The 10,018-nt window shown below is 40.4% G+C and overlaps 1 long non-coding RNA gene across 2 annotated transcripts; it reads left to right on the top strand.

The window, feature by feature from the left end:
* The first annotated feature begins 861 nt into the window (after positions 1–861).
* On the top strand, positions 862–9,134 carry LOC111735703. Of its 2 annotated transcripts, XR_002778930.1 has the most exons (4): positions 862–934; positions 3,439–3,511; positions 7,792–7,884; positions 9,025–9,134. It is a non-coding gene; the product is annotated as an uncharacterized LOC111735703 (long non-coding RNA). The 2 variants fall into 2 exon arrangements; XR_002778931.1 differs by lacking the exons at positions 862–934; positions 3,439–3,511 and adding an exon at positions 6,380–6,558 and having other exon boundaries at positions 9,025–9,062.
* The last annotated feature ends 884 nt before the right edge of the window (positions 9,135–10,018 follow it).

Here is a 10,018-nt window from a genome sequence, read left to right as displayed (position 1 = left end):
GCCTGGCTTAACACCATTTCTTCTTAACAATGGTCTGATGATCCTTATCAATAGTCAGAGGATCTGAGTCGCCAGGGCAGTTACCAGGATTTGAGGGAGAGGGCCTTTTTTTCCCGAGAAAGAAGGGAAGAAATCCTAACTAGGTTTACTAAAAAGATGAACTCTGCAAGAGATGTCCTACTTCATTTCCTGCTAAAAGATTAAGAATTTTAAAAGTGATGTCTTGTCTCAAACCCAGGTGTGGCTTCTGCAGGCAGACTTTGCTTTTTTTCATTAAACACATTGGAGAAGGTTTTCCAGACTTTTGGAAGCGCCATTGTGGGGAGGTAGTCAATGTCCCTTTGCAGCCCCCAGGTGGTGAGTGGTGGGACTTCCATGGGAGGAAATGGCGAGGAGAAGGTTTGCGTGCAACCATTGCTGTGGGGTGTTGGGTAGAGGGTTGAACTTCACAGCACCCAGCAGAGCAATGGCTTTGTGTGAAAAACTTGGTTATGTGATTTATAACTTGAGGGATAAGAGAGTGAGGGTGACTAGCACTAAAGATTAGTCAATCTATTTTTCTGCTTCACATTATAGAGAAACTAAAGATGTTCCTGTTCTTTTGTCTACATGTAATGGGGAATTGCTTCTACCGTAATTCCAGTTTGCCTGTCTCCCAGGGCTAAGTGCTCCTTCAATAGATATGCTAAATAGTGGAAAGTCTTCCAGAACAAAGAGATTTGGAGATTTGGCGGGCTCTTTTTCAGATCCTGCCTTTTTCCATGCCCCTCCTCCCTCGCTGATAAAAGATGCTTAGGCTTGAAGGTGTACTGCAGTTGAACGTGAGAAAACTAGAAAGTCGCCATTTTGTTGCGGTGCCAGGAAAATTAATTGCTGGGATATTATCTCCTGGAAACTACTGTAGCTGAGATATCTGGGACGTGTGTCGGCAGAGGTAAGCAGTATATTGGTTTACCCTGTCAGCCTTTTTGCTCGATTTCTGCACGGTCTGGGAGAATTTAGAAGAGCTGGCTGACTTTTTCCCCTCCAATACATTTAGATGTGCATGAAAACTATTTGTGGAGGCAAGCTATTTGCACTAGGTGACTCCCAGTTTTCTATATTGAAACTTTCCTCGCAGTGGTTATGGTTTTCTGTGCTTTCGTCTTTCGTGCTGTTATAAGAAGGAAATACCATGGGAATAGGAAGCCTTGGCTTCTTTAGCTAAGCTGTAAAAAGCCTTAATTGTTTTTGTCTTTGCTAAAGTTATTCTTTATTAGAAAATCTTTTAATTTGGAAAATATTTATGGAAACTCATGATCGCAATTGCTTCATTAATCTTGGTAGAAATACCACATTTTAAAAATGAATGGATAGAAGCTAAATGAAGTATTAAGCTTTTGAATTAATACTTGAAAATATACTTGTTCTGGGCTGAGTAAGTAAAAAATGGAATAAATCGTTGGGGTTACATTGTGTAGGGTGCATCTTACATTTTTTGTTTTCCTGGTTTCCTCTTACGGTAAGAGTAAACATTAACAGTATGGACCAAAAGTTGTTAGTAATCTCTGCAGGAAATTTCGTTCTGTAGGTTTCTCCTTGTCTGGTCTTAGGGGTGATCTGCCAGGTTCCCGAAAGGTAGCAGTACCTTGCGGATTTTGGAAACAGCCTTGTGTAATATTTACCAATTTGTCTAGTTCTCCTGCCTTATCCCTTATTAGATGTTGGAAGAGATTTTAAAGGATGTAAAAGGTGATCAGAAATCTGACAAAAATGGAAGCTGATTTTTGTAAAGTCTGATGAGAACTGCAAGGACAGTGTCAGCATCTTCCAGGGGCTTCCTGCTGAGTCTGTTAGAAATGCAAGCACAGGCCAGTACTGCCTGAGGCAGTTTGAGTCAAACTAAGGAAAAGTAATTGAAAGGGTCACTTTTGAAAACAGCAAGTCTCCTTTGTCTATCCCTAATTGTCTTTCCCTGTCCCTCTTAAAAATGTGGAAGAAGTACTAAAAAAAAAATTGCATAATCACCTTATAAGTAGACTGGAAGAAGCTCCAAGCTAACAGCTTCTATAGAGATGATAATTGGTGGAGAAGTTTTGGCTGAAGAGAGAGATTTGGAGATTCCAGGTCTTTTGTAGATCTTGCCCCTTTCCACGCCCCTTCCCCATTTCTTTGTGGTAAAAGATGTCCTCGCTGAGATTTTCTGTTAAGTGGATTTGTAAGATAGGGTTTGTAAGATTCTGTTAAGTGAATTGAGAAAACTAGAAAGCTGCCATCTTGTTATGGCACCAGGGGAGTTCACGGTTGGGATGCTGCTAGCTCCTGGAAGCAGAGCGATGATGTTGGAGTGTTGGCAGAGGTAAAAAGTATCAAAAGTATCTTTGTCTATCCTGTGTGTTCTGTATATGCTGGGTTTTGGAGAATGTCGAAGTGCTGCCAGTCTTTTTCCTCTAATACATTTAGGTGGGCACGAAAAATATTAGTGAAAAGAGTGCTTGGACTTAGTTTCCTGCCATTTTGATGAGGGCCCATTGTAAAAACACAGGTCCTCATTTTCTATCCCCGTTCCTCTTTTCCCTGTCTCAAAAGCTGTGAAAAATATCTAAAAGATCTTAGCATAATCACCTTAGCAATAGACAGGCACCAAGAAGTATAGGAGTGAAAAACTTTCCAATATATCAGTCACAGGGAAGTGATATCTTCAGGCGCCAGCCCCCAGGAAAGCACTGACAGCCACCAGGATGCAGATAAGGAAACTGCCTGCTAGGCCCTGTTTGATCTAAGAGTTTCCCCGGAAACATTTATCTTTGTGTAAGACGTTTACAGCCAACATCTGCTTTCTGTAATCCGCTCGCTAGCTTGTTCAGCAGACCAGCAGGATATGGTCTTAAGCTTTATAAGCTGCTTCCTCTGTAAGTTCTGGGCTTATCTCCTCTGACCCTACATGGTAGAGAGTCAGTGGCCGGCTGGCTAATAAAGGCTCACAATGCATCTCAATGGGTTCCGTGGGTCTTAGAATTGATCGCGCCCCAATAGTAGGAGCCCAGTAAACAGCTTGACCTGCCTCCCACTTTCTACCATTGCTTTCTGGGATGCCTCAATAAAATTTACCTGCTGAGCTCTTCTCATTTTCATGCTTAAGACTTGTTGATCTATCTTTTGCTTCATAATATACAGAAACTAAAGATGTTTGTGTCTATATCTAATGGGGAATTGCTTCTACCATAATTCCAGTTTGCCTGTCTCCCAGGCTAAGTGCTCCTTCAGTAGATATGCTAAATAGTGGACATGTCTTCCAGAACAAAGAGATTTGGAGATTTGGCGGGCTCATTTTTAGATCTCGCCTTTTTCCATGCCCCTCCTCCCCTGTCGATAAAAGATGGTTGGTCTTGAAGGTATATTTTGTTGAATTTGGGAAAACTAGAAAGTTGCCTTTTTTTTTTTTTTTTTTGTCTCCAGAATTAATGGCCGGGATACTACTAACTCCTGGAAATTGCTTTGGCTGAGAGATGTTGGACATGTGACCCAAGAGGTAAGCAGTATGTATATTTGTTTACTCTGTCAGCCTTTTCGGTCGATATCTGCAGGGTTTGGGATAAATTAGAAGAGGTAGCCGAGTTTTTTCTCTCTAATATGTGTAGGTAGATGGGCACGAAAACTATTTTGAAGCCAAACTACTTGCACTTAGTGTCTCCCAGTTTTCTTTACTGAAACTTTCCTCGCGGAGCTGGTTATGTTTTCCTGTGCGTTTGTCTTTTCTGCTGTGAAAAGGAAATACTATGGGGATAGGAAGCTTGGGCTTCCTTGGCTAAGATGTAAAAAGCCTATTGCTTTATGTCATTGCTAATGTTATTGGGTTGATGATCCATTGTTTTTATTGAAAAACCTTTTAATTTTGAAAATATTTTTGGAAACTCATGATAGCAACTTTTTCATTAATACTGGTAGAAATAAGAATAAATGGATAGAAGCAAAATGAATTATTCTTAAGCTTTTGAATTACTTCACCTTTTTGAATATTATAATTGATGGTAATATCAACATGAGGGTAAAAAAGTGGAAGGGAAAAAACAAGTTTCCCAACAAGGCGTAACTTTTAAAAATTATCGTTAATAGAGCATTTGGAGAATCAGTTTTGATCTCTTAGTCTGGGCAAGGCAAGTCAAGAATGGAGTAGATTGTAGGGTACATCTTAAATTTTGTTTTCCCGTTTTCCTCTTATGGTAACTGTAAACATTAACAGTATGGAGAAACACTTTGTATTATTCTCTGCATGAATCTTACTTTGTTCTGTAGGTTTCTCCTTGTATGGCCATAGGGATGATCAGGCAGTTTCCGAAATGGTAGCAGTACCTTGCAGGGTCTGAAAACAGTCTGGTTTAATAATCAGTAATCTCTGTAGTTCTTCTGCCTTATCCCTGTTTCAGAATGTTGGAACAGATTTCAAAAGATGTAAAAACATCAGAAATCTGACAAAAATGGAGGACGATTTTTCAAAGCCCGATCATAATTACAAGGAAAGTCTCAGCATTTTCTAGGGTCTTCCTGCTGAGTCTATCAGAAATGAAAATACAAGCTACTACCGCCTGAGGCATTTTGAGCCAAAGTAAGGGAAAAAATTTGAAAGTGCCAGTTTTTAAAACACAAGGTCTCATTTGTATGTCCCTAATCCTCTTTTTGTGTCCTTAAAAATTGGGAAGAGGTACTAAAATACCTTAGCGTTATCACCTTATCTGTTGACAGGAAGAGGCTACAATCTAACATCTTCCACAGATATGCTAATTGGTGGAGTAGTACTGTCTGAACAGAGATTTGGAGAATGCCTGCTCTTTCTTAGATCCTGCCCCTTTCGACGCCCTTCCTCCCTCCTCTGTCGATAAAAGATTTCTGCTTGAAAGTTCAGTTAAGTGGATTTGAGAAAGAAAGCTGCCATCTCGTAATGGCACCAGGAGAATTCATGTTTGGGATACTGTTAGCTCCTGTACACAGCTGTAGCAGAAATGATGGAGGAGTGTTGGCAGAAGTAAGCAGTACCCTTCCTTGTTCATCCTGTTTTCCTTTGTAGTCTATTTCTGCAGGGTTTTCGAGAATGTGAAGTGCTGTCAGGGATTTTCCTCTAATACACTTAGATGGGTGTGAACCATTAGTAAAAGTGAGAACTTGGACTTAGTGAACTCACACTATTTATTGAAAGTTTCCTGCCTGTTTGAAAAGGGCCACTTTCAAAAATACAGGTCTCCACTGTGTATTCCTGTTCTCCTTTCTCCCGCCTCCTTAAAAGTTGCGAAAACTAAAAGATCTCAGCAATAGACAGAAAGGCTGCAAGTAGGAGCCCAGTAACCAGCTTTGACCTCCCTCCTAGTCTGTACCATTGCTTTCTGTGTTACCTCACTACAATTTACCTGTTGAGCTCCTCTCATTTTCATGCTTATGTAAATTCCACGTGAGTGTATAATAAAAATCCTAGTCGCGGTCTGCATCGTTAGGTCTAAGTTAGAAGCGACGTGAGTTCATCGTCTCCTGTAAAATTCGATTGGCAGTAAAACAACATTTGTGAAGCTAGCTCGTTGTGCTTAGATACTGATGGGTTTTCTGCAGGTTTGACTGGCCGTTTGGTCTCAGGAGGAGTTCGGGTGCAGCCGGGTAGAGGGTGGGGTCAAGCATGAGGTGAGGTTTTAGGATCAACGGGACAAGAGTTCTGGGAGTGGTGGTCCTGGGACAATTTGCCAGTCTGTGAACTCAGGCTCCAGGGATGTGGTCGGTTCCTGGGCTAAATCCAACGCGATCCCTCCATGCTTTTCATCGCCTACCTTTGAGTCACATTCATGTGACCGAGCATGGACACATGTGACCTGGCATGACTCTTCCCGTTCTTGCGACCCAGCATGAACCACGTATTCTTTCTGCAGGCAGACTTTGCTCTGCATTTTTATTAAGCACAATAGAGAAGTTTCAGGAGGCTTTTTTGGTGGTTCCATTGTGGTGAGGGGGTCGGTGTCCCTTTGGCTCCCCCAGGTGGTGTGTGGTGGAACTGCCATGGGAGGGAAAGGTTTATGAGAAGCTGCCTGTGTTCAAGGAATGGTGTAGGGTGTGGATAGAAGGTTGATCAGAGGAACTAGGAGAGGATTATTTTGGTGTGGAAAACTTCGGGTTTTGTTATTTGTGATGTAAGATAGTAAGCGTGCCTAGAAGCACTAAAATTGGTTTATCTATTTTTTGGTTTATATTATATAGCAACTGAAGATATTTGGGTCCATCGGTGTACAGGTAATGGGGAACCGCTTCTATCTTAATTCTAGCCCGCATTTCCCCAGGTCTAACAACAACTTTCATAGAGATTCCGATTGATGGAGACAGTATTTGTGAATAAAGAAATTTGGAGAGTTTAGATCCTGCCTGTTTTCATCCCTCCTCCCTCCCTTGGTTTTTAAAGATGCTTGGGCTCGACGGAGCATTTCTATTGGATTTAAGAACTAGAAAGCTGCCATCTGCTTAGGCACCAGGAGAATTAATGGCTGGAATACTGCTATCTCCTGAAAACTACTGTAGCTGAGAGAGACCACAGGTGTGTTGGCAGAGGTAAGCAGTGTATCTATCCCATCAGCCTTTTTAGTATATTTCTGCATGGTTTGGGTGAATTTAGAAGAGTTGCCAGTCTTTTTTACTAAGATGTTAAGACGGTTGTAAAAAAAAATTTTTGCGAAGCCAGCTACTTGGAATTAGCCACTCTCGGCTTCCTTTGTTGAAACTTTCTTTTCATGGGTGGTCATTGTTTTCTGTGACTGTGGCTTTTGTGTCATTTTCATAAAAAAGGAGATGCCTTAGGAGATGAGAAATGTAAACACAGGCCACAACTGCCTGAGCAGACCGAGCTAAACAAACAAAAAACATGGAAAGGGCCACATGAAAAAATACAGACTACAGTTTTCTAGCCTGGCTCCTTAAAAATGGTGAAGGAAAGATAAAAAAGCTTTGGTTATAATCATATTAGTAGTAGACACCGAAACTGCTAACATGAGCCTGGTAACCGATCTCGGTCCTCCTTCCATTCCCCGTATCAGTGTTTTTAGGGTTGACTAACACGACTTAAAAGTTTTCATTCCTTGTCTGCAGTGTTTGCTAGAAGGTATAAGTGGTGTGAATCTATCGTACCTTAGATGGGCAGTTAAAATTATGTGCTTCCTTTTTGGAGCTCTAGGGTTGTCTTGATTGAGCTTTTCCTTCGAGAAAAAATCCTTTCCTCCCCTACATCTGTTTTTTTGTGTGTTCTTTGCCATAAGGAGGTACTGTAGGGATAGAACAGAATCATAGTTCCCTATGAAACTGCTAATCATAGTTCCCTATGAAACTGCTATTCCAGGTGGCCTCTGGGGTTCAGGAGTCTGTGGAGACGATGTGGGTTCTTCTCTTTATACCAGATGTGGTTTCTTTCTGTCTTGTCCATGTTATAGGAGTTTGGTTTGGTGTCAACCATCTGCAAGATGCACTGATCCCGGTGCACCAGGTGGCTGGCCTTGGCAGCTCTCAGGGGAGGGTGCCATGAGGGGCCTCAGCCCAAGAGACCATTCTCAACTCCACCTTTCATTACCTTTCAATGCTGTATAAGTGCTATTATGGTAAAGCTCACTCAGAGCCATGAAAGAGCTGGTTTGTGGTCGGAGGGGATCTGAGACACCATGTGCACTCTGCCATCCTGACAGCCTGTGTCAGGAAGGTCTGTAATCTTTGTTTCTGGGAGCAATCCTTTGAATCTGTGAGGGCTGCATTCTTTGCACTGTTTTGTGGAGTTGTTTCCTTTCCTCCATTGAGCAGGGAGGAGGCTCACCGGTTTGAGTCACTATCAGAATCTAAAATCCTACCTTCGACGGCCGGTGGATCCTTTGACTTGGATTAACTTCTAAACAGGTAAGACATTTTCTTTCTTTGGATGTTATTGCTGGTTTTTAATATTTGATTGGCTTAAGACTTGATTTGATTAAATGGACTTGTTAGCATGAAATGTAATTACTGGATTCACAGAAATAAAGTCATATTTTCTGTTACAATTGCGTCAAGAAAGTAGGGCAGGTATTAATGCACTTTGAAATCTCAGTTGTAACAAATGTAGGTACAAATAAACGGTTTATAGGTAAAACATTAAGTTATTGCATTGACATTGTGTGTATATCTATGTGCCTATATCTCTATATAGGTATTTATATAGATACACATATACAGATAATTTTTCCTGTGTTTTTAATAATTCGAAACTTGAAATTTTTGCTTGGTTAGTAAAGTGATACATACTCACTGAAAATCTCAAGATTTCCAAATAAGATAAAGTAATGAAGCACAAAGTATGGGACATAGATTTATTCAATTTACCTTAAAGGAAGCAAGTATATTTGGTTCTATTTGTAAATGTGTCTTTTGCCACCACAAAAAGGTATGTGCCAAGAGGTAATACGTTTAAGAAATTAAATCTGTTTCTAAGTACCATTCTAAAGAATTCTGCTGTAACAATTCAGAATCACTTTATTCATTTGTACTACAAATTAAGATGGACCTCTGAATCGTTTATACATACTTGCTTCTTTGAACAATGATGCTGAAGAAATTCACTTTTAAAGCATTAAATGCCTGTTTTCTATTTTGGGAGATATATATCAAGGAGTGAATTCATTGAACCAGACAAGAACATTTTGAGTGGTTGGAGTTGAAAACTTGTGCACATAGGCCACCGTGTTTTACATTTTGATGTGGTTTAAGGGCTTTAATTTTTTCTCCGTAAATGACATTCGTCATGATGGGCTTTTTGGATTATAGCAATTCTGGGTTGTGTGAAGGGGGAGTATGGCGTTGTAGTTTTCATCTGCATTTCCATCATGACTCATGATACCTAACATCCTTTCTTGGGCCTATTGAAAATTTTCTCTTTTCTAGTTTAGAGTCTATTCTGGTACATTTTAGAAGTTTAGTTTGTCTTTTTGTCTAAGAGTTGTAAGAGTTCTTTGTTGAATGACACCTCCATTAGATCTATAACGTGACATTCTTCCCTTTCTGTAGGTTGTCTTGTCACTTCCTGGATAGATTCTTTTAATGCCCAAAAGGATGAATCTCGAGGCAATCTCATTTTTCTTTTTCATCGATTATTGTTTGATGCCAGATCGAAGAGCTCATTGCTAAATACAAGGGCTTGAAGATTCATCCACGTGCCGTCTTCTAGAGGTTTGAATTTTAAGGCTCGAATAAATTTCAAGTTCACCTTTATGTGTTATGAGTTCAGGGTCGAATCTCATTCCCTACAGATGATAGTCATTTTGCTAGCACCCTCTGTTTCAAAGGACTCTCCTGTAGCCATGTCCATGTTTTCCACCCATGTCAAACATCCAATGACCTTAGAGAGATGGGTTTATTTCTAGGCTCTTAATTCTGTTCCATCCTTCTATATGTGTAGGTAGGCCTGCATTACAGATTTTGGTTTCTCTTGGCAACAGACCGCATATAGGAGCATGGTTCCCTAAGGGTATAGGAATAGAAAAATGTCTATCTCTAGAGATGTCGGAGCCGACCTGAAGAAAAAAGCACAGTGCGGTCCTCACCTGTGACGATGATGCTGTGAACAAAGTATGCTGCCATCACTCATTTAAAGGCACAGCACATACTGTTACTTATATCATATATTAGTTGTTTATGGCGATCAAGAACCATGTAACTGGTCAATGTATTCTTTACAACCATACCATTTTAATTGTGCTCATATTTATTTGTCCGTTTATTCACGTTATTTCATTAATGTGAGATTTGTCACCCCTCTCAGCATGTGATTTTTGTTCTTTGTCGATTTCCTTATGGAAACATCCCTTAATACTGTAGTTGCAAGAATGTCAAAATAACATGCAGTCTAACCAAGACAGGATGACTAAGAATCTACCTCATGTAAAAATGTACATATTGGAAAAGTTAGCTGCATGCAAAGGGAGGAGCAGGTGATAGGAGATTTGTAAATTAAGGCCCCATAAGTCATTGCCTCAACCCTCACTCACAGTAAATAAGTTCC

Source organism: Pteropus vampyrus, unplaced genomic scaffold (genome assembly GCF_000151845.1).
Source record: "Pteropus vampyrus isolate Shadow unplaced genomic scaffold, Pvam_2.0 Scaffold1000005557, whole genome shotgun sequence".
Lineage (NCBI taxonomy): Eukaryota > Metazoa > Chordata > Mammalia > Chiroptera > Pteropodidae > Pteropus > Pteropus vampyrus.
This window is presented reverse-complemented; position numbering and strand designations above follow the sequence as displayed.